The 25,679-nt window shown below is 40.2% G+C and overlaps 1 protein-coding gene across 2 annotated transcripts in view; it reads left to right on the forward strand.

Annotated features, from left to right (window-relative positions):
• The window catches only part of PTK2 (protein tyrosine kinase 2), a 235,663-nt gene that overhangs the window by 4,008 nt on the left and 205,976 nt on the right, over window positions 1-25,679 (forward strand). The gene's annotated exons all lie outside the window — the stretch shown is intronic.

Raw genomic sequence — 25,679 nt, forward strand, 5'->3', positions numbered from 1 at the left:
GGCAGTTCATGGGCTGAACTCTCAAAGTTGGAAATGAAGTATTTTATTGTTTTTAATTTTAGGAATTGTTTTGTTATTCTGGGTCCCTTTTTCACCTGTTCTTGTTTTAAGGATTCACAAGGCTTTTCAGATGTGCTTGGAGTTTACTCTTGTTTCTCTAAGTTTTCTTCAGCTTTTCCAACTCTGTCTTCCGAGGTCATGTTTTCTCTTTGTTTTTCTTGGTGTTTATTTCTCTTTCGTATAGGTGATATTCCTCATATGTCTGGTGATCCTTGGTTGTCTATAGATAATAAGAAATAAGGGCTAGCTGCTTGTCTGAGTTGGATCTGTCCCCTGATGGAGGCAGATTGGAGTGCTTCCTTCAGAGTGGTTTTAGGCTGTGGGCCCCTAATAACCAGATGGGGATAGGTTTAGTCTAAGGATATCAACGCTCAAAGCAGAAACTTTTGCTTTACGTTTTTAGAAGAAATACCCCTTGGGGTTTTTTTCATCTGAAGATAAATGCTGGGTTACCTGAGTGCCTGCTCGTGTGCGAGAGTCAGGTGCTGGAGAAATGGGGTGCTGATGGGCTTAGTTGTCCTGCACACAAATAGTCGATTAATCCCTCTGCTTTCACCTCCGTTCTTACGTTGGTCCTCAACGTACCCCATGACCCAAAGCCCAACACCTCTTCAACATCTACTGCATTGTCTCCCGTCTCCCTGGGACCCTGCTTTCGCAGTGTCCTTTGGGCTGAGGCTGTTGCTCCTGTGTTCATACATCGCATGCATCTCTCTTCTCCTAATGTCAGGGAGATACTTGTTGAGTTCTCATCTTTTGGGAGCTCTTCCCTTTCTCTTATTTTTATTTTACAGATTTGTCATTTTTTTGCTTCTGGTGAAACTTTTGTCCACCAGAGTCTTTCAGAGGAATGAAACCATCTTCAACCTAAAGTCACTGAGGATTTTAAGAGGCAGGGTGATACATTGGTTCGTTGTGTGGCTTAGGAGAAGGAGTCACGATTTTAGAGTCAGACGGGCCTGAGTTCAAACCTTGGCACCACCACTATTAATTATGGGACTTTGGCAAAACATTTTACTTTTCTGTTCCTTAGTTTCCTTGTTTTTTCCCACGAAATATTTACTGAATCCTTACTATGTTTGTAGCAAGAGGATGGGAGATAGCCGGGGTAGTTCTTGTGTCATGGCTTCTCTGAAGGAAGATTTGAGGCTGGCCCTCTCCTGAGAGTGAGTGGAAAAGGCAGTGCTGGGGTTGGAGATCCGGTGATCGTGGAGGAGGTTTGAAATGGCAGGAGTAAAGAGCTGGAGAGCCCAGCAGGAGGGAGAAGGCTTGTCTGTGAGGGTGTGGCTCAGCTCTTTGGTGATAGTTAAATTAGAATGTGCGAGCCTTTGAGGTTAGGAGAGTTTCGTCTAGTGCTAGCTCTCAGAAGCCCAGGTATTATAGTCTGGAAGGAGTCCGGTGTTTGCATTGAACCGTGGAATGGGTTTTTTCCAGGCTGATTTATTGGAAGTGCTATGGGAGTTGGTGATATCTTGTGAAGGATTGGTTTAAACTGTGGACATTTCAATTCAATTCACCAAATATTTGTTGAGCTTCTACTAAGTGCCTGACGTGGTTCTGATTGCTTTAGGCAGGTATATCAGTACACAAAACAAAGGTTCTGGTTCTTAAATTATTGAGCAGGGAAGCAGATGATAAACAAACATCATAAATAAGTAAATTATGTAATATATTGGAAGGTGGGAAGTGTGATGGGAAAAAAAATAGTGCCATGGTATGAGTGGGTGTGAGTTCTAAATAGCATGGTTATAATAAGCCTCATCACAAAGATGAGATCTGAGCCAAATACAAAGCAGATACGTGTGTTAGCCGCTGTCTGGGAGAAGGAGCATTCTAGGTGAGGGACGAGGCAGTGCAAAGAGAAAAGGAGGAGGCCACTGTGGCTGAAGAGGAATAATGGAGGACAGAGTAACAGCAGAGGAGGTGAGAGGTAATGAGAGGTGGACCAGAGAACATCAACCAGTATAGGATAGGGCATCAGGAGGTATTGGGCTGTTACTGTGGAGTGAAAGTGACACTCAGTGTCGGCAACAAGATTTGACTTAAGTTTAAAAAGCTACTGTGTTGGCAGTAGACATGGGGAGAGAGTCAAGAGTAGAAACAGGAGCCTGCTGGGAGGCTGTTGGGGTAACCAGGTGAGCAGCAGTGTTGGCTTGCATTGAGGTGGTTAACACTAGTGGTGGTGGGAAAGAGGTGGGCCCTGGATGTATTCTGAAGGTAGAACCAATAGGATTTGCTGATGGATTGGATGAGGGATGGCAAGGAAAAAGGAGAGGAATTGCCTTGACTGTCAAGCTTTTGGCCTGGGTAACTAGAAGGATGGAGGGCTGTGGGTGGAACTTGGGTTAGAGGGGCAAATGAGGAGTTCACTTTTAGGCATTTTTAAGTTTGAGATGTCTGTTAGGGAACCAGGTAGAGATGTTCTGGAGGCAGTTAGAAGTAGGAATTTGGAGCTTGGAAGAGAAGTCTGAGCTGGAAGTTGAAATGAAAGCTAAGTGACACTCTGTGATCACTGAGGGAATGACCGTAGAGAAGAGAAGACCACCGAAGTCTGAGCCTTGGGTCATTTTACCGTTAAGTGGTCAAGGAGAAGAGTGGGCAGCGGTAAGCACAGAGCCCGTGCAAGGAACACCAGAAGCATTGGCTACTGTGAAAAGGAGGGAGAAAAATATTTCAAGGAGGAGGGTGTGATCAACTCTGTCAAATGTAGCTGAAAGGTCAAGATGAAGATTGAGGTTTGACTTTTAGATTTACCAACTTGGAGGTCGTCTTGGTGACGTTCAGAGTAGTTTGGGAGAGTGGTGAGAATGGAAGCCTGAGTGAACGATGGTTTGAAGTAGGAAGAAAGTAGTGAAACAAAAATTGCATCTGGGTGAGTTAGGTCTAAGGATGTATGGTCATCATCACACTTATCTACCATTTGGGTACTTAGTTATTCCAAGTATGCACTAGGTGCTGAGCAACCCAACAAGGTATGTAAGGTAAATGGTGTTTCCCATTTTTCAGGTGAGAAAAGTAAGGTTCAGAGGTTACAGCAGCTTTCTCCAGAATACATAGCTGGCAAGCGTGGAGCTGAATTAAAGTCAGGTCTCCTTGGCCACGCTCATCGTGCTCTGCTGCTCTGCCTTCTGAGAGATTGGAGATGCACGTGCGGCGGATGCTGTTTACCCTTCGTTTACGAAGGGACTTGTAAAAGAAGAAGAGAGAATAGTAGGATTAAGAGTTCTGGGAAAACACTTGTATACTGCTTGAAATGCTTCTATTAGAGATTCTGGGTTTTTTCTTAATTAGAAATTTCACTTCTCTCAAAGGGTGGTAATGTATATGGTTCAAAGGTAAAATAGTGCAGAAAGATCCGTGCAGAAAACAGCAGGCTCCTGTGCTGCCCTCTGCCGTTTGCATCCCAGAGGCACATGTCGTCATCTGTTCGAGCTGTTCTGAGAAGTGTGTCTGTCCATGTTTCCTGAGAGTATAGGTGTAGGGTCAGGGGTCATTGATGTATCGATTATAGAAAAAGTTACATTTTGAACTCCTTTCATTCTTTCCTGTATAGTCATATCACAATTTTTGTTTGGATCTGTATTTTATTTTTAATTATTTTGACTTTGTAAACATTGCTCACTGTTGAGCAAATTAATGTAGCATGATTACATTTCTTGTCCAACTTTTTGTTTTCTTGGACTTACATATTTTTTTCTATTTGCTTAATATTCTTAAGTCTGGCTAAGAGTTCTCACCCTCTCTAACAGCTTTATAAGTAAAGCCTCTCAATAAAATTTTCCATGTGGCCAAGTATATTAATTCTCTCTTAATCCCCAGGCACATTTCTTCTTTTCCCTTCTTTAGTCTGGACAGGTTGCTCTCTTGGCCTGCTAGAAAAGGTACCAGGGCTGAAGAATATGGGGAAGATAAGGCAGGAACAGGTGAGACATGGTGAAAAACAGCTCATTGAGAGAGAGAACCGTGATGGAAAGTCCAGAGGGAGGGCAAGAATGCTTCCTGGGGGAGCATGTCGGGGAAAGGTCAGAAGGGTTGGCTGCAGTAGGGGAGGACATTCTGGGTAGAGAAAGTGTGAGAATAAGCACAGAGATGGATGTGATCAGTTACTTTTTGGTAATTTTAAAAGCCTGTGTTGTGGTACCTTGCTGGATTGCATATATTAACTTAGTTACAGACTATACCCTTGGGAGCTTGAAGAAAGTTTACATGGGAGTGCGACATTCAGATTATTAAACACCTGTTACAAATTTTTAATCTTGTCTTAAAGTATGAGCATAGGATATATCAGGACACTTGATCAGGGCCAGCCTTCCTCAGCAAAAAGAGGAGGATTCGCAGGAGTTAGCTCAGGGCTAATCTTCCTCAAAATAAAGAAAGTTAAAAAAAAAAGATATATCAGGACACTTGAATCCAAGTGATAATCTTAAACTGTTGATTTCATGTGTTGATTCTTGGAAAAATCCTTGTAGAACATCTGTCACAAATACTTAATAAAATTAGCATCTGGCTATCCAAGCCAATCATCAGTGCAGGAATGAGGGCTGCAGTGCCCCTCCAGTTGTCAGACAAGGACAGGGGAATGACCACAGGAAACTTAAGAAGCTAAATTGGGGAGATGGCAACCAGGGGGGTTGGGAAATGTCGTTGAGGCATGCAAGCACGACTGTCATCTCTGGCATAGCTATAGAATCCCAGAGGAAAAAAGCCATCAGTAATGAGACAGTGCAAAACCAAGAGTGGTTGGTTTGGATCCTTTTGAAAAGAGGGGGCCGGCCTGGTGGCGCAGCGGGTGAGTTCGCACGTTCTGCTTGGCGGCCCGGGGTTCGCCGGTTCGGATCCTGGGTGCAGACATGGCACCGCTTGGCAAAAACCATGCTGTGGTAGGCGTCCCACATATGAAGTGGAGGAAGATGGGCATGGATGTTAGCTCAGGGCCAGTCTTCCTCAGCAAAAAGAGGAGGATTGGCAGATGTTAGCTCAGGGCTAATCTTCGTGGAAAAAAAAAAAGAAAAGAAGCATCGCTCTGTTTGAAATGCTGAGGCAGAATTATGAGAAGTAAGGTCTGTACATGACTTTCATGATTGCCAACTTCAGGGAACCATTTATGTAACTGTGCTACACATTTTATGTAAGTGCCGGGCAGTTCTCATGTATGGTCAGGACCTGCGTTTGCTTTAGTGTATCCACCGTGTGCGGATGTTAACTGCCGTCTGAAGCTCTGACTCTATACTCACAGCTTTGTGAAGAGCACTTCCTTCTTTCCAGTCTTAATTTACATTTGTGATTCAGGAGTTATGGGTGAAGGAAATAGTCGTAATCATAACAGCTGCCATTTATGTGTTAGTAATTGGTCAAGTTTGAATCTTAATTCTGTACAGTAGCTCAATAAAGTATCAGTTACTGTTCCCGTTTTATAGATGAGAAACTGAGAGAAGTTAAGAAACTTGCCAAAGGTTCCATGTGGTGGTATCAAGTTCTCAAATTCCGTGCGTTAAAGCTTCACCCTTGCCTTTAAGCTCGGGCACGTGTCTGAGGGTCACGTATTTAGTGGAGAGGAGAATAGTGCCACCTACTGAACTGCAGGCAGACCTTTTTTCTCAGTATTGCACTTCCTTTTTAAGTGTATCAACCATGTTAAAATGCTTTAGCACTCTTTCTGCAAAGTATTGCAAATAGCTCTCAGTCATTGGTGTTCCTGGCTCATACTGAGGAAAGAATGTGGTTTCATCAAATACTTGTAAAAATAGGGAAATAGGTCCATTTGTGACCCGCGAGGCAGGCAGGCACCGTTCCTGTGATTGTTACATTCAGAGTAAGGGAGAGGAGGGGAGTACTGCTTTTCTTTACCTCTCTTTTTTGTAGATATCTTTAGGGGGCAAGTAGCGTGAGGGGGTGGGAATGGCAGGAAGCGTTTTAGTTTTGTCTGCTCCTTATGAATTCTAAGTGGCTTAAAAAAATATACAAACTTTTCAGCATTTCTTCTTTAGTAAACTGTCTGTTAAAAAGGATAGATGTCTCAGTAAAAATTTCAATTAAAAAAATAGCCAAAAGATTTGAATATATATTTCATCCATTTCAAATGAGTGACAGTAAGCACATAAAAGCATGCTCACCATCATTAATCTTAAGGGAAATACAGATGACCACTGCTATGATACTATTGCAACCCTATTAGAATGGCTAACATTAAAACAAAATGAGACAACAGAAGGTGACAGTGCCCTGGGACAAGGATGTGGAACAGCTAGAACTGTCATGCTTTGCTGGTGGGAATGCAACGTGTTATAACCACTTTGGGAAACAGTTTGGCAGTTTCCTATAAAGTTGAATATACACTTATCGTACAATCCAGCAGTCCTGCTTGGAGGTATTTACCCAAGAGAAATGAAAATTTATGTCCACACAAAGACCTGTATATGAATGTTTATAGCAGCTTTATTTATAGTCACTTAAAATGGAAAACAAGTGTCCGTCAGGGGATAAATGAGTAAACAGATTGTGGTACGCCTGTAGAATGAAATCCCGTTAACAATAAAAAGGAATTAACTGCTGACAAGGCAACAAAAAGGGTGAATCTTCAAAGCATTCTACTAAGTGAAAACACAAAACTCTGTGAACTATGATTCCATTTATATGACAGGTAAAGGCAAAACTGTAAGAACAGAAATCTGATCAGTGGTTTCCTGGGGCTGAGGGCGTAGGAGTGGAGAGGGCAGGAGAGCACTTCTTGGGGTGATGGAAATAGGCCATACTTTCCACATGGTGGCAGTTACATAACTGAATATGTTTGTCAGAACTCAGTGAACCGGGTATTGTTACTGTATGTAAACTGTACCTCAATAAACCAAGCTTAAAACAAAAGGGACTAGCCCTGTGACCAAGTGGTTAAGTTCACGCGTTCCTCTTTGGTGGCCCAGGGTTTCACTGGTTTGGATCCTGGGCACAGACATGGCACCACTCATTAGGCCATGCTGAGGCAGCATCCCATGTAGCACAACCAGAAGGACCTACAAGTATGTTCTGGGGGCTTTGGGGAGAAGAAGAAGACGGGGCGGAGGGGGGGGACAAAAAGGAAGATTGGCAACAGATGTTAGCTCAGGTGCCAATTAAAAAAAAGGGGTAAGTGGTTTCTGTATATGCACACTGATGTTATACAGACACACAGGCACACAACACACATTTATACACACACACTTGAACTTGATTTTTCTTTCCAGTTGGATTAAATTTTATTTTTCTGGATTAGGTATCATAGAAGTTTAAGTGAAATAGATTTTAGCACAGATGCTGCTTTTGAAGACATATAATCTTGGAGTCCTTGGTTGATTTTTATATTCTTATTTATTCACGACCTAAGGGCTTTATAATGTGGTTTGTCTTTGTATAATGTGATTATATATTGTAGGTGTCATGTAGTTCGCATAAATAAAAGATTTTAAAAGTTAACTTATTTTAGGATTCCTTCCTTGAATCCTTTAGGATTCAAGCTCTTGAGCTCTGGAGAAATATAGTTTTACCAGCTCTAAAAATTAATAAAAAATGTTTTGTCTAATTAATGAGACAAATTTAATTGTGCAGTCTTCAGCTCTGTTGTTTAGTTACTCAGCTGTAATTGTAGAGTACAGTGACACAGTCATGCGCCCAATGATGATGTTTCAGTCAATGGCAGACCACGTACACGACAGGGGTCCCGTAAGATTAACACCATAGAGCCTAGCTGTGTAGTAGGCTCTACCATCTAGGTTTGTGTAAGTGCACTCTGTGATGTTTGCACAACGATGGAGTCTCTAATGATGCATTTCTCAGACCATCTGCTTATTAAGCAACGCATGACTGTGTTTTAATCTGCTAGAATAAGAAGGTACACAGAAAATAATACAAGTTAGCGTCACTGAACTTAAGGCTTTATTGTGATTGTAAATAAAGTTTCTTAAAAGTTTGCAAGAGAGTTGCTTGCTATTACTTTGTGGTGCTTTTTAATGTCCTTTGGAGCAGTTATTTAGCATTTTTTTTCCAACAAACCCTTGTTTAGGAAAGCCACAACAGCGGGCAGGGAGGAGAATGAAATGGAAAGTTGTGTGTGTTTTAATTTTCATTTAAAAATCGAAAGTTGTTTGACTTTAGAAAATAAGGCCATTATTTAAATGACGAGCTCTTCATTATTTTATGATCAAAGGATGTTATAATGTGTGGTTGTAATAGAATCACTGATATAACGAGGAGCGTTATAAGAGGAGCCCCCTGAGCTGGTGTTTGTTTCTTTACTGACATGCTTCTCTGTTCTTGAGGCCTACCTTCCTGTCTGTGGTAGGTTGTAAATTACTGTGTGCCCAGACCCGTTTATTGCAGTCTCTGCGTGGTAGCCTTTGGGTGGTGATCACACAGTAAATATCTACTAGAAAGAGAAGAGAGATTGGCATGGTCCCGCCTTGTGTTTGTATCGTCTGACGCAAGCTTGTGTTTTCTCCAGGAACCTCTGGTTTAGAGGCTCAGAAGAGTGCTAGGGTGCTTCTTCCAGTTGATGGCATGTCCAGGTGCTGCTGGCCAGATGGCAGTCCTGGCGCTGTTGTCGTCGCTGCAACTACATGGACGTGGGGTTGCAGTTCTCATTGTGTTCGTTTCAGTTGAATTGTGTGTTGTGGTGGCGCTATCCATGTTGAGTCTGCTGTGTGAAGTTTCTACAGTGTGGCTCCTGTGCAGTTGAAAAGTTGTTTATACAGAACAGAAGTACAATAGAGCATAAATTCTAAAAAGTATTTAACCTTGTTTATTTTCTTACATTTTTCAAAGAATACTTAATAGATCTTCTTAAGCAAAACTTGCTAAAAGATATTAAAATCAGTTTTAGCTTTTCTGGGTGACTCAGGATCCTCAGTATGAACTGTGAACACCTGTCATTTTCAATATGCAATAACACAACTTTTGCCTTTTTCCTCAATAGCAGGATGTTTGCTTGGCTGCCTCTGAAAGCCCTTCCAGCACCCTTTCTGCTCCTTGTTTTTGCTTTTGTAAATGAGTATTTTCTTTTCTTTTATGGAGAAGTTGTAAGAAGTAGTATAGTGAACCTCCAGATACCCTTCACTGAGATTCATCAGTTTTTAACATTTTGTCGAATTTGCCTGCCTGCCCTCGCTCCCTCCCTCCCTGCCTGCGTGTGCTCGCTTGTGCACTCTCTCCCTCTTTCTCTCTCCCTGTCCCTCTCTCTGTCTCTCTCTGTCTCTCTCTCTCTCTCTCTCTCTCTCTCGATATAGATACAGATATAGATATAGATATATGTACATACACACACACATTTATTTTTTACTGAACCCTTTGAGAGTAAGTTGCAGACATCATGCCCTTTACCCTTAAATACTTCAGTCAGTGTTGACATAACCACAATATAATTATCAAATTTACAAAATTTAACATTGCCGCATGTTATCTGGTATACAGTCCATGTGCACATTTTTCCAGTTGCCCCGTGAATTGTGGTGGTTTTTCCCCTGTTACAGGACTCAGTATAGAATTACATGTGGTATTTAGTCATGTCTCTTTGTCTTTTTAGTCTGGATATGTTTCTCAGCCTTTCTCTTTGAGGACATTGATGTTTTTAAAGGATAGAGACTAGTTTTGTAGGTCATATTTCAGTTTGGGTTTCTGTGATATTTTCTCATGATTAAATTAAGATGATGCATTTTTGGGGCAGGACTATCACAGAAATATGTGTCTTTCTCAGGACTTATATCCTTTCTCATACCTGTCGTATCCCTCTCAGGATGGCGCGTGATGCCAGTTTGTTCACTTATTATTGATGACGTTAACTTTAATGACTTAAGTCAGTGGTCCTCAAGGTGTGGTCCCTGGCTCAGCATTGTCACTATTATTGTCACCTAGGAATTTGTGAGACTCGCAGGTTCCTGGGCCCTGCTCCTGACCTGCTGAATCAGAAACTTACGGTTTGGGGCTGTGTTTTTAAAATCCCTCACAATGATTTTGACGTATTCTAAATTTGAGAATTACTGATGTTAGGTGATCAAGTTAGGATGGTGTCTGCCAAGTTTCTCCACTCTGAAGTTAGCATTCATCCTTTATAATTAAGGAATAATCTGTAGGCAGATATTCAGGACTGTGTGACCTTTCAGACTCTCAGACTGATAGTTCGGTCACCCACTGGTGAGTCTTGCTTGAGACAGTTATTACTAGGTATTGTGAAACGGTGAGCTCCTAACGCTGTCCTTTCTTCTCATTTTTCAGCCGGCATTCTACTGTAGGGAAGGGTTTTCCCTCCTGTGTTCATTTATTCCTTCCTTCCTTCATCCATTCATTCAGTGCCAGTACCACTATCAGTTTGGCATCCTCAGGGATTCTTACTTGATTCAGTGGCTTATAATCCATTACTGTCATTACTCATTTTGACGCTAGAATTCTCCCCGATTTGGCCATCCCCACAGATCATCTCCTGTGTTCTTTTGACATGTCTCCATTAGTTTTTGAGCTTTTTCTTCCTTTTTGGCACAGTAACACATTCCCAGAATTTCTCGTAGTTTCTTTGCCTTGTCATGGATTCAGCTGTTTCTCGAAGTAGCCCTCGTTCCTTTTAGGGGGAAATGGAATTTAGAAGCCAAGGTCTGGGTGCTAGGTATGTGTGCTCATTTGCCACCAGGGTGTTACTGCTTCTTGGCCCTTTCTGTGTGTTGTGTGCACGCGTGCATGCACACCTGTACTCAAGATGGAAAAATCTTTCTTGTTATATTCAGCTGATGATGTCTCTGATCAGTTTTATTCGCTTCCAACTGCTGCTTTTTGTTTGTTTTTAAGCTTGGCCCCGTGGGGGGGGGTCTCACATGCACCTTTGCACTTTTGTGGTCAGTCAAGGGTTTGGATAGAATTTATTGTCAGATTTTGGGGTTTATCTTGGTGTCCCCATTCTTCCAGCATCCCTCCCCTAAATTTCAGTTGGTCCGCCAGCCCCCATTTCTTTCTTTTGAGACCTCATGCCAGTGAGGCTTTTGCTTTCTGCCACCAGAGCTGGCCCTGGGTTGGGAAACACCTGTAGTCAGAGGAACAGCAAACTGGCAGGTGTCAGCGAGGGCAGCTCTCTTTCTCAGGGTGGTGCCCTCCCCTCTAGTTGTGCCCCTGGGCTTTCTGGCGTCTCCAGCATATGCTTAGTTGCACAGTCTGCCAGAGATTTGGGCAATGTTTATGTTCAGATTTGGATCTCAGCATTTTGCGGCCCTCTTGTTTCCAAGATTTTCCCCTTAAATTTACAGCCACTCTGCTACGTATTAAGATGGTACAGTATGGCGGCGGTCTTGCCCTCCCAGAGCTGGGGCTTAGGGAGTCTTGCCAGGCAGGAAAGTGACAGACCCACAGTTTGTACCAGATGCAGGGGCAGTTTGGAGAGTAAATTCTGCTCAAGTTCTTTCCTGCCTTTGGTCGTTTTCCAGTTCCTTCAAATAGTTGTTTTTAACGAACTTGTCTGATTTTTATAACTATCTGTGAGGGGAGGTGCTCCACCCTCTGCGTGTGACCATTATGGAAAGCCCATGCTCAGTTTTGCCTCAATTTTTTTCCCTCTGAAATCGTTTAATCCTCATTTTTGTACTCATGATTTCATTATGATAATTTTCAAACAGCAAATTTGTAAGAATTTACAGTTAACACCCATTTACTCACCCCCTAGATTCTACCTGTAATATGTTACTGTCCTTGCTTTATGACATAAATATCCATTCATCCATCCCTCTATCCAGAGAACCATCGTATTTTTTACATTTCAAAGTAAATTGTAGATATGAATATACTTCACTCTGAGTACTTCAGCATACATGTTATTTATTAGAGTTTGTTGTTCCTTTGTGATGTTTTTCCTTTTAGTGTAAAATATATATACTGGATGAACAAAACTCAAGTATACATTCACTGAATTTGTGACAAATGCATACACCTTTTCAACCCAAACACTTAGGGAAATATGGACCATTATCATTTCCCCAGAAAATTCCTTCAAGCTCCTTCATGCTCGCAGTCCCTTCCCCAACCCCTGTCCCCCTAGAGGCAACTACTGGATTTTTTCCACCTCAGATGCGATGCCTGTTCTAGGGTTTCATGTCACAGAATCATACAGTGTGTATGATAGTATAAGGGTTTTCATCCATCAAAGGAATTTCAGTTGATTGGTTGGAGGTTTGGGACTATTTTTGGCTCTTCTCCTAGTTTTTGATGTAAACTTTAGTAACAGTCTTTCTCTTTAAAAAAATCTTTGTTAATTTGTGAAAATGAGATTATCATCAGTAGTTAATGCTGAAACAGTAAGAGTATTAAAATAGTTTTTCATTATGTAAATGTTTTATGAAGTGACACACCATGGAATGGATAAGTGTGTACATACCACATAGTTTTTATCTACTGGTGACAGCTGCTTTGAAATAAAAATGCCCGATAGAATAATGGTGTTTGGGTCCCTCTGTATGACGTAGATTAGGACATATCCTAGAATGAGGGACTGAATGTGACTGAAAGGCCAGACTAGTCCTTAAGACTTAATTGGGAAAGATTTGGGCATCCTCAAATGATAGTTTCGTCCTGGACCTGCAGTGTTGATGAAGGCTGCCTGCTGTGTTTACATGGAGACCATCAAGCCTGAGTTTACCATCTTTTGGTGGACTGGGTGGATGAGACTTGGTCACTTCTGGAGCTGCACTTTCATTACCGAGCTGAACACCACTGTACGGTAATATGTCAGTGGTGGTGATGTATTTGAGAAAACTTAGTGTGTGTAATTTTGTCGTAACTTCTGTTATAAACTTCTTGAATAAAAAGTTTTGAAGTAATTAATAAAAGCTTATTGGTTCTCTTAAGTGTGGCTTTTAATCTTTAGAGTAAATCTTTAGATTTAAAGGTTAGAATGTGCTTTTACTTACGAGGCAGTGAAGATAATTCTCTGTTATGGTGCAAATGTCCGGAAATTTGTTGAGACTGTTGAAGATGTATCCTCCTTTCTGTCTGCCCTCAGCCCCTACCTTTTCCCACTCGACTCTTATTTAAGTAAGAACATCTGAAAGGGGAGGAGGGCAGCATGGAGTTTTTTTTTTTTTTTTTTAAAGATTTTGTTTTTTCCTTTTTTCTCCCCAAAGCTCCCCAGTACATAGTTGTATATTCTTTGTTGTGGGTCCTTCTAGTTGTGGCATGTGGGACGCCGCCTCAGCGTGGTTTGAGGAGCAGTGCCATGTCTGCGCCCAGGATTCGAACCAACGAAACACTGGGCCGCCTGCAGCGGAGAGCGCGAACTTAACCACTCAGCCACGGGGCCAGCCCCCCAGCATGTAGATTTTTATGCAGAAATACTCTCATTATGAAAATGGAATCAGTTCATAAGTGGATTTTATTGGGAAGAGGAGGATAAAAAGCGTGGTCAAATTTTTGTATGGCATTTACACGATAATCATGATGGCCTTTTTTATTTTAGGACATATTGTGACTGCTACCAGGAATTTACCCAAATGGCAGTGTTTCCTTAGGTGCAGCTGACTTCACAGTGGACTTAGTGACGGGTGCCTTCTGTTTGCAGTGTCTGACTTTGTGTTGGGGGAGACAAACGGGTTTACTGTAGATTGGGATAGACGTATATGAAGAGGAGTGCATTGTCTTCTTAGGTAACTTAGAATGAGGTGGAGATCAGCTAAGTTGAAGGATGTTAAGAACAAGATAGAGTTTTCAACAGAAGAAATAATTTCAGTCAACTACTATGTGGGAAGATTCCATGGTAGCAAGTATAGATTGTACCTTTGAGGTCACATGTAAACAGCTGTAAATGTACTTGATATGTTTTGGGACTTGGAATATGTAGTTACATTTTACATTAAACCCTGCAGTTGGTGGTGCTATGATTTTGGTGTTCTCCCTTATTCGTGGTAGATTAATTCATATTTCTATAGTTTACTGAAAGACAGTATTTGATTTCCACAGAAGACTTGGGAAATACACGTTAGGAAATTCCTGTCCTCAGAGGTGGTTTTAGACAATCATTTAGGGACACCAGTGAAAGGAGTATCCTTTAAGCCACTTGTAATTATGTCCAGACTTTATATGTATGTATAGCAAGAAAAAAATACATTCTCTCATAAATAATTTAAACACATTTTATATAGCCAGATTCATATCATAACTTTATTTTCATCAAAACATATGAAAATACTTAAAATCACAACTGCAGTAAATTACAGTTTCCCCAGGAAATAAATATAAAAGTATGCAATAATGGCTATAAAGAGAATATTTACGTACTTTTGCAGTTTCTTGGGTTTTCTCCCCCAGTCATTTAATGGGAAGTAAAATAGATTTTTTAAAAAATGTGCAAATTAGGTATATATATATATTTAACTCATGTATTACAGGAGGTCTATGTTCCTCTATTTCGTAGTTGTCTTATTTTTTTCCTAGGATCAGAATTCAGGTGTTTTCAGTTGTTGCTGTTAATTATCTTTTCATCTGTTTGATATTTAATTTTTCTGTTTTTGAATGAACAACTTTATTAGCTATAAGATGCATGGAAAGGCCACATCCCAAAAGAGCAATAATCAGTATAATGGCTTTATTTAACTAACTGAAAGAAGTTTTTTCCCTAAAAGATTATTTTTCTTAGAAGTTAAAAAAATGTTCTCTAGAATACCCTTTATCTTAATGGATTGAAGAGCTGCAGGTAAAGATAATTTTCTGGATTTAAAACTCCTGTGGGACTTAAGTTGCAGATTTTGTACAGGGTTTCGACTTTCCAGCTTTGTGACTTTTGAACTGTAGCGCACTAAAGGAGTGACGTGGACTGTGAGACTGCGAGGGTCTGAGCTGCTTCCTGACGCTGGTTCTGGGAGGTGTACAGGGGCTGAGGAGTTCCAGCGGAAGAATTAGTCACAGGCTGTCCTTGAGCTAGCTCAAGATCCGGCCCTTTCCTCAGATCAACTGAAGGTCCCTGGAATGTGACAGCAGGAGGCAGGAACGTCCCCACAGTTGGCACTTCAGCTGAAGTGGGCCCCAGCTAGTGGTTCCCTTTGCCTTTGGTTGGGGCTTCTTTCCTCCAGCGGCGCTCCCTGCCCAGCCTCCCCTTTGATCCGTCTGTAGACTTTGTGACTGCTCAGGGTGTCCCTGAGAATTGAGGACGATGTTCATTTATCTATCTGTGTCTTTCTTCCCTTGACCTCTTCAGAGGATTTAGATGTGTAAAAATTAAAATGTCCATTGCTCCTCCTTCTGGTTTGCGCCATAGTTGATCCTGTTAGTTAAAAAAAGATTTGAATTCATAAAACTATATGGTTCTGGCCTATTCTTGAAAAATAAGGACGTATTGAGAATTAAGATTACAAACGTGGTCAGCACATGTTTAAAAAACTTCCCTTTCATGGGTTTGGAATACTGTCTCAAACAGAGGGCTTTGGAAGGCAGTTTAGAACTGGGTCTCGCCTTTGAATCCCTCAGAGTCATCGCTGTCTCCAATATAGAATAACCCTGTTTCTAAGCAGGTGAGGTAGCTTTCTTCTGGGAGGACCTGTCCATGCTCAATGGTTCGCCAGAGAGCCACGAATGCATCTTAGCCTCGGTGTTTATGCTCTCAGAGAATCCTCCAGGATAAGTTACAATGAGACACATATGCTTACCTCTGGGACCAGGGGGACTGCACCTGTGGTGAATTGTAATCCTGATTCTTGATCCCTTCTGGAGTGGTTATTGTGAACAGTTTTTTCCAGAGTAGTGTCTACTGTAATGTGTGCTGGAGCAATCTCCTGGGACATTTCATGGGTGAAAGCATTGGCTTTTTTCTCCATTTTGGTTCTCATTTATGGATGGCTTTCCTAACAGGTACGCAGTAAACATTTATGTACTACTTAAAAGTTGCTTTGACCTCTCCCTTTCTTTAAAGCTCTCACAGTTCTGATTGGCTATGCATATTTAACAGTTGTGATCAGGCTTTATTAACATCTGATTGATTATAGACTTATGGTTATGTGTTATAACATTGTAGTTGCAGCGCTCTTCACCCTTACTCAAATTGGCTGTTAGAAAAATGAATTTGTTTGGTAGGTTTCCTTCAGTTCTTTTTTTTTAGCTTTTTTGCGGAAAGTTTGAAATATACATAAAAGTAGAGAGAATCGGATAATGAACCCTAATTTCAACATTTTGCCTTTCTTGTTTAATCTGTTTCCTCTCTCCCAGATTTTTCCTTTTGCTGGAGTATTTTAAAGCTAATTCCAGACATCGTATAATCGTATAATTTCACCCATTGAAGTTCAGTATGTGTCCCTAAGAGATAAGAAATGTAATCACAATACCTTTATTATACCTCACATAATTGAAAGTAATTTAAAAATTTTTCTCTAGTAAAACTAGGTAATGTTTAATTTTTAAAGTTTCCCAATTTTCTTTTTAAAAAGCCTTTTACCTGTGGGTTGGCATGTCTCTACAGTGTCTTCTAATCTTTAACTTTTCTCACTCCGTGCTTTATATCCTTTCACTTTTATTTTTAAATCACAGTTTTTGTTGGTATTCTTGAAGAAACTATCACTTGTCTATAGAATTTCCCACATTCTGAATTTGGGCTAATTGTATCATGTGATGTCATTTTAATTCATAAGTTTCTTGAAACTGGTTGCCAGAAGCTCAGTTAGACTGAGGTTCACGTTAGGGGCAGGAGCCCCTGCTGTTGGCTCCGCCGCCTCCTTTTAGGGACGGTGAGATAGTTGTTCAGGTGGTGCCGTGCTTCTTCCCTCTACTGGCTTTCGCAGCCGGTGGTGGTGGTTTCCTACATTGTATTAGAGTTGCAGAAACGGTGGTGATCTGATTTTATCATGCCTTCCGCACTTATTTGCTGGAGTTGTTGATTTTTTTAAAAACTATTTGGATACCCTGAAATGTAGCCTAAGCAGACAAGGTAGGATAAATGCATGATTCTTTTATTTAACCAGTTTTCAGAGTGGGTTAGTTGGTGCCCTAGCAGTATCCATTGGTGACTAAGTGAGAATTACTTTTTAGTGTCATAAACTCAGGATTTAAGATGACATGTATATGTATGTAGTATGTATATATATGTGTGTGTATACACACACACACACACACACACACATAACTGTTAACTTACTGCAATTATTATTCTTTTTGGTGGTCAGATTGCCCTTTGTGGGTGTCTTTTGTATCCTTTGAAATGACTCTGGTAATTTTTTATAGTTTTCTTGTTTATAGGCACTATGAAATGTTCCAGGCTTGATTTGTACATTTCTTGCCAGGCCTGATAGCCACTTCTCTAAGGGGCCTTGATTCCTTTTAGTGGGAAATAATATTTAGAATAGTATTAATCTGGATACTCTGGTAGTCAATGCTGGGATGTTATTGCTTCTGGGTCTTTTTAGGGTACAGAGATAGGAAATATGTATTTTGTAGAAAGAGAAAGATAAATCATGAGTTTATCCTGATACTTTTTTTTTTTATTGAGTTAATGATAGGTTACAATCTTGTGTGATTTCAGTTGTACATTAATGTTTGTCATTCGTGTTGTAGGTGCACCATTTCATCCTTTGTGCCCACCCCCCACCCCACCTTTCCCCTGGTAGCCACTAATCTGTTCTCTTTGTCCACATTTTTAAATTCCTCATATGAGTGGAGTCATACAGAGATTATCCTTCTCTAACTGGCTTTCACTTAACATAATTCCCTCAAGGTCCATCCATGTTGTTGCAAATGGGATGATTTTGTTCTGTTTTACAGCTGAGTAGTATTCCATTGTGTATATATACCACAACTTCTTTATCCATTCATCAGTTGATGGGCACTTAGGTTGCTTCCATGTCTTGGCTATTGTAAATAATGCTGCAATGAACATTGGGGTGCATAGAACTTTTGGAATTGCTGACTTCAAGCTCTTTGGATAGATACCCAGTAGTGGAATGGCTGGATCGTATGGTAGTTCTATTTTTAATTTTTTGAGGAATCTCCATACTGTTTTCCCTGATACTTTCTATTTAAATTTAAGATTAAAATGTTTTACTTCTTTGATTTTATATTTGTATCTCATTTCTCTTATGCTTAAAATCTTGGTTGTTAACATTAGCATATTTATGTAGTTGCTTCATCATTCATGTTTATGAAATTTGTATATAGTTTCAGAATAGCAACACCAACCTTTAGCATTAATCAAGACCTCTGAATGCATTTGAATATGGCTTCTTTATTTCATCTTAGTTTTATTTATATTATTAAAAACAGTTTAAGATTTCATTGCAGCTCTTTTTTTCCAGAGGATATGCCATACCTGGGATGTGCAGTCAAATTTCTGTGTTTTAGAGTCCCTTACAACTCTTCTCTAAGGGTATACCACCACTTTGAAAGTTAGGCTTGTTTCACTTTTGCTTTTGACTGGTATGGAGCAGTGGGAACTCTCAAACACAATTGATGGGAGTATAAATTTGTAGATCTGCTTTGGACAATAATTTGGTAGTACTTAATAAAATTAAACATGCGCTTTGACCTAGTGGTTCCATTCCTAGGTGCACACACAACAGAAATGGATGCACATGTGCACCAAAAGACATCTATGAGGCTGGTCATAACAGCATAGCTTGTATAGCCCCAGACAGCCCACTGTTCATCAAGAGTACATTAATATAATGGAGTACTACCCAACAATGAATATGAAACCACATGCCACAACATGGGTGCTTTTCGCAAAATAATTTTTGAAAAATGCTAAGCCGCAAAGAGAGTATGTACTTTGTGATTCTCTTGTAAATTTCAAATAATAATAATAATAATAATAATAATGATGATGATAAAAGTATGGTTTTGAATCTCAGTGTTCAAATGTACATGTGTATATAGTTCTCAGTGTGGCTCACCCTGACCACCTTATTTAAATGCTGGAAACTGCACTCTCCCATCTGCACATTTGCTATTCTTCGTACCCTGCAGAACTTGGTAATTTTTAAGATAACATCTATCACTTTACAACATACTGTATAATTTAATTACTTATGATTTTATTGTTATTTCTCTCCCACAATGGAATATAAAACTCCATGAGGACAGAAAAGTGAAGTAACTGTGTGTGTGTGTGTTACACTAGAACTGCTGCAAGCTGGTTGATACTATATATTGGTAGCTTGAAACCAAATATTGTGGGTATATTTATGCTACAGAAATCAGCAACAACCACAAGTTGGGGCTTCTCCCCCTCACTCCCTGCAGAGCCAGTTGTTAGATATTTACCAGCACACCCTACACACGTATATCCCTGTCTTTACACACACTGAAGGATTGATGGGGTCCAGGACAGTGCTTGGCATAGAGTAGGTACCCACTAAATAATTGTCACATGAACAATTGGGAGTAACCCTTTTGGGATGGGTTTTTGGTGATTGGAAATGTTGCTAGTTTATAGGACTTAGGTTTGTGATTTTTATTAGTGAAGAGGCTTTGAGTTGCAAATGGCAGAAACTCACCTCATGCTAGCTAAAGTGAAAAAAAAAAAGAATATATCATTTTATGTAGTTTGGAATATATTTAACAAATAAAAGGTACCAGTTGATATCTGGAAATGAGACTCTAGAAAATCAATCAAGAAAAAGAGAGAAGTACAAATAAATAAAATTCCTAAAGGATAAATGATAAATCTAATAATTCTTTCATCCACCCTTGTTTAAAAGTGCAAGAAATTAAAAATAAAACTCCTAGTTTCCCGCCACCCCAAAACCTCCCTTAGTAGTTACTCTACATTCCTCCTTACTCTCAACCTAGGCAACCACTGATCTTTCTGTTGTTTTATAGATTTGCGTATTCTGGACATTTCTTTTTTCTTTCTTTCTTTTTTTTTTTTAAAGATTTTATTTTTCCTTTTTCTCTCCAAAGCCCCCCAGTACATAGTTCTATGTTTTAGTTGTGGGTCCTTCTAGTTGTGGCATGTGGGATGCCACCTCAGCATGGCCTGATGAGCGGTGCCATGTCTGCGCCCAGGATTTGAACGGGCGAAACCCTGGGTTGCCGAAGTGGAGCACACGAACTTAATTACTCAGCCATGGGATCTATTCTGCACATTTCATGTAAAAGGAATCATACAATATGTGGTCTTTTGTATTTAGCGTATTGTTTTCAAGGTTTGTTGATGTTGTAGCCTGTGCCAGTATGAGTCGTTTTCGTTGCTGAATATGTTCTGTAATAAATACATTACGTTTGCTTTTAGGTTGTTAGCTTGCCAAAACCTTGCTTATTTTTCTGTCCTCTGGCAGCAGTTTTCTGCGGGTGCAGAGCTGGGGTTCTCAGCCTCCGTCTTGTTCCCAGAGTTGGCAGGTAAATACCACAGGTAAAAGTAGCTCGGAAGACCGGCTCAGCCTGTGTGGCTCCTCATGCGCTGAAGTCTCAGGCCCTCTTGTTCTCGCTGCCTGACCAGCTCTCTGATTATTGTATTCAGTGCACTTCTCACATTTTTCTGAGGAAATGCTGTTCTACTGCCACTGTTGCGTCCATCTTGGATGCAGAAATCTCAAATGTATTTTTTCACGACAATTGTTAGAGATTAATTTCCTGATTTTAGTCAGTCAGCCGTTTACAGACTCCCCTCCCCTTTGCAGCTGTGTGGCCCTGATGGGGCTCCGTGTGGCTGTGGGTTTGAGTGCTGCTGCTGTTATTCAGGATCTTTGGACTAGAATCCGAATGAATGATTGTATGATTTCTCCTGTGTCAGAGGAGGCGGAAATATCCCTAATTGAGCGTTGATTTTGCTAACGCATTTTTAGGGCTTGCTTCCTTTATTTAAATTCAAACATTTATGAACTCCAGAGTTTGCTGGTCCAATGTAAAAAATGCATTATAACTGTTTCAAATAAAATAGATAAAGCTTTGACATTTTAGTTACTGTAGTCTGGTCCTTGAAAAAGAAGCATTAAATATCTTTATTGTTCTCAGAAGGAAACTTTTAAAATTGAGTGATTGTATTTAACATGCTTTGGGAAGAAATATTGCTAGTTTCACAAAGCCCTAGGTGATATGCCCTGGGTGCGGGGGGCCTTGGGCCTGAGGCTGGGGCCGGTGGGAGAGAGTGGAGTGTGGGACTGCATATGTGTAGGCAGGGCCAGGACTCTGGTGAGGCGTTGTGGGGCTGCCAGGAAACTCAGTAATCAAGATAGTTTAATGCAGTATTTTTAAAAATAATAAATTAATGCAAAAAATCCATGATGAACAAGATACCAAAATTTTAAATAAAGATCAGTATTAACTCATTTTTGCTTTTCCCTTGTGCTCTAATGCACAACACTGTTCCTTATTCTCTCTCTACTTCTACTTACTTAGGGTTTAATTTGCTCATGTTTCTTGTTTCTTGAGGTAAAAACATAGACAGTTGATGTTTTTACCCTTTAAATATAAGCACTTAAAGTTATAAATTTCCCTCTAAGTACTCTTAGTTGCATCCTGACGATTCTCATGTTCTGTTTTTATTATGATTCTGTTCTAAACATTTTCTCATTTCCCTTTTGATTTGTTATATGACCTGTGGTGTGTTATTTAGAAAGGATTGTTAACTGCTACATATTGGGGGCTTTACTAGATATTGTTTCTTTAAAATAGTTACTTTTTAGGTTCATTTATTATTTTGAACAGAAATATACATGGTACAAAATTCAAATGAGTATGCAATGAATCGTAAGTCTTCCTCTCTTTAAACCTGCTTTTTTCCTACTCAGTTCTCTCTCTAGAAGAGTCTCTGTTCATAGTTGTGTAACCTTCCAGAGGTGTTCTATGCTTACATAAGGAAGTGCATGTGTACATGTATTTTTCTTCTGCTTTACCCCCAATTGTCACACTAGACAGACTCTTCTATACCTTTTTTTATTACTTAAAATATATATTTTGAAAATCTTTGTATTTTAGGACTGTGAGTTGCCTTACTCTTTTTTATATTGTTTTTTTCATTAATGAGTATTTTGCAGTGTCAGTGAAAAATTTTCAGCAGACATAATTTTCCAAACTTTATTAACTCGTTCCTCTTCTATTGAACATGTAGGCTGTTCCAGGTTTTTCAGTATTGCGAATAAACCTGTGGATCCTTTAAGCCTTTAAAGTGCCTTAAACCTTAAGGGAGATTATTAGCGCTTTCATAGACCAGTCTACCAGAAGCTGCAATGGTGGGGACTGTGGCTTCCGTGCTTGTCTTCTCCTGGGCTCTGCAATTTTTAGGGGCTGAGACTCCGTCCCAATTATTTTGGGATCCCTAGTGCTTAACTCATTGCACCAGCACAGAAAATGCAGAGTAATGCACTAACAATGACTTTCTCTCAAAGCCATTCATGTTTGTAATGCTTCTTAGAACAACTGTGAAAGGTCGATGCTCTTTTTTTTAATTGAGGTTATGATAGTTTACAACATTGTGAAATTTCACTTGTACATTATTATTTGTCAGCGCCCCTTCACCCTTTGTGTCCACCCCCCAACCCACTTCTCCCTGGTAACCACTAAACAGTTCTCTTGTCCGTGTGTTTGTTTAAGGTAGATGCTGTTTTTAACTTTAACTGATGAGAAAACCAAGTTATAGAGAGAGGTTAGAAAAAAATGCCTGAGGTCACGTACCTAGTATGTGGCCAGGTTGGCGTTCAGGAAATACTTGAAATAAACGGAATGTACACCACTGGGCTTTGAGCTTTGAGATGAAATGATCTGGGCTCTGGAGCCCCACGTGGCTTTGCCGTTTACAAAGTCTGACTTATCCCAGGTCCTTTACCTCTCTACGCCTGAGTTTCCTCTTTCTTGAAAATGGTCTGTCAGTCATCATCTCAAAGTTATTAGGGATTAACTTTTTTAAAGAGTCACGTAAAGCCCCCTTGTACAGTGTGGGACAGGTGTGGCGTCCTCAGTCAAGGACTGGTTATTGTCTTTCTCTTCTCCCTGCCTCTGGCACTTGGGGCACATTCCTAACATCTCAAAGCATTTTTTCCTCATCTACAAAAGTAGACATAATTATATCATATTTGCTGATTTGTTGTAAAATATAAATGAGATTCACTCTTTTAAAGTGGTTTTAACATTCTTTAAAAGTTTTTTTATTGTGATAAAAAACATAAAATTTATCTCAACCGTTTTTAAGTATAGACTTGAGCAGTGTTATGTTCACATTGTTGTGAAACCGATGCCCAGAACTTTTAATCTTACAAGTCTGAAACTCCGCACCTATTAAACAAACTCCCCCTTTCCTCCAGTCCTGGTAGCCACCATTCTACTTCCTGTTCCTATGAGTTTGACTACTTTAGACACCTCAAATAAGTAGAATCTTACAGTATTTGTTTTTATTTCACGTCACATAATATCACTCATGTTGTAGTGTGTGACAGGATTCCCTTCCTTTTAAAGGCTGAGTAATATTCCATTGTGTATAGACACCACATTTTACTTCTCCCGTCAACCATCGATGGACACTTGGTTTGCTTTCACCTCTTGACAACTGTGAACAATGCTGCTATGATCATGTGTGCAAATATCTGTTCAAGACTCTGCCTTCACTTCTTTTGGGTGTAGACCCTGAGTGCAATTGCTGGGTCACATGGGAGCTCCATTTTTGATTTTTTGAGGAACGTCCGTACTGTTTTCCGTAGCAGTTGGACTGTTTTACATTCCCACCAGCGGTGCACAGTGGTTCCACCTCCTGGCCAACATTTGTTATTTTCTGGTTGTTTGTTTTAATGGTAATCATCTTAAAATTTTAGGTATAATTGAAAAAATGTCTCCATAAATTACTTGCTAAGTTGGAATAATATCTGTTGATACCAGTGTGACAAAACTAAAAGCGTAGAGAAGGGAAATTGACAAAACCAGCCACTGTGTGGCTGTGTTTGGGAAGAAGAGAAGTGATCTCATTTATGGCTCTGCTCAGAATATGACTGGAGTAAGCAATGGACTCATTCTAGATGCAACTGCTATTTCTTGGAAACAGAACAGAGAGTCAAACTGTAGGAACAGTTTCCTTTTTCAGGTCATAGTGAGGGGTAAAGTGTGGATTGCTGATTTTTCACTCTCTGGCCGAGGTGTGTAGTTTGTAGAGTAGACTCATGTTCGCCACCAGGGGGCCTCTGCACACCAGCCCACCTTCCTGCTAGAGCTGTGTGACAGCCCCTGTGAAGCCCGGTTTCTAACAGGCAGCCCGGAGGTGGTCTCTGCTTAAGGTACATGGCATGGAAAGGCAGTCCTCTGGTACTGTTGCTATTTGCTAAATAAGGCAAGTGATCAGAGTAGGGATAAATTGGATGCATAGGTTTAAAAAAAATTTACGGTGATGAAATGATGAAGTAAGTTGGATGTGTCTATGCATGTTCAGTAAAATAAAAACTTCAGAGTTGATTTGAGCACTGTTAACATTAAAATGAAAAGCTACTTGATTGCGTTTTGATATTTGTGTTATTTTGGTCAATGTAAACGAAAAACCCTCTGTTTTAGAACCTATATAGTTAGGAGGAAAGTTTCGGTGAGTTTCTTGTCCTGTCCTCTGTTACCATGCCTCTAGCACTATATTTGGGAAACCAAAGTGGTATTGTATTACAGATTTCAGGAGCCTTTTTATTTTTCTTTTAAACTTGTTGGTGATTAACCTCCCGACAGTTTCTAAACCTAGAATTTAGCTTTGATGTCCTATATGGCAAAACAAATAAGAAATGGCCATTAATTATTGTCTGTGAAAATACTCTAGTTCAATACTGTTTAGATTAGTAATAATTTCAGGATTTTCTGCTTTTTAGAGTTGCACTTTCCCTTCCATTTCATCTATCTCACTGTTGCTTAATTCAGCGGTTAAATTTGTTTCCTAGTGATTTTGATGCGTCTCTCAGGTACCGGTCACATGTCCAGCATGTACTGCGACGGCTTTTATCTGAATTTGTACTGGGGCAGGATTGCTGACACCAGAGGACTGTCACATGAGCTGCAGGATTTGGTGAATTAGCCTGTTGCCCAGGGATGAGAGCAGCTGGTCCAGCTCATGTTCTTTCTCTGGGCACGTTTCTTCTCTTCCTTCCTTTGTCCCTTTGGACCTCACTGTGATTCAGGCATCCTCTGTAGGCCAAGTGAGGCCTGACTCTCTCTGGAAACCATTGCAGCATTTGGAGGTAGATGATGTCATAGGTGGTGTGTGGTCTGGCTGGGGTTCAAGTGCAGGCGCGTCTCCCAGCCCTGCCACTAACCAGTTAGCTGTGATATTAGTATGTTACTTAATTTCTCTGTTCCTCAGTTTGTTCACATGTCACATCATCTACCTTCACTGGTTGTTAGAAGTATTAATTGAGAAAATAGGTGTAAGGTACTGTAGCAGATTGGTGAGCAACGCAGACTGGAGCCTGACTGCCTGAGTTTGATTTACAGCTTTGCTGCTTAAAAGTTCTGTGACCTTGAACAAGTTACTTAGCTCTCTGTGCTTCAGTTTCTTCATCTGGGAAATGGGAGTAAGGGAATCTACCTCATGGGGTTGGTTATTAATAACTAAATGAGTTAGGATTTAAAAATACTTAGAACAGGACTTGGCACATAGTAAACATTAACTTGGTATCATCATTATCATCATTTTTCACTATTATTAGTGTTGCTAGTGTGCTATTTTGTAACTGGCACATAGTCAATACTCAATA

This window comes from Equus quagga, chromosome 16 (assembly GCF_021613505.1).
Source record: "Equus quagga isolate Etosha38 chromosome 16, UCLA_HA_Equagga_1.0, whole genome shotgun sequence".
Taxonomy (NCBI): domain Eukaryota; kingdom Metazoa; phylum Chordata; class Mammalia; order Perissodactyla; family Equidae; genus Equus; species Equus quagga.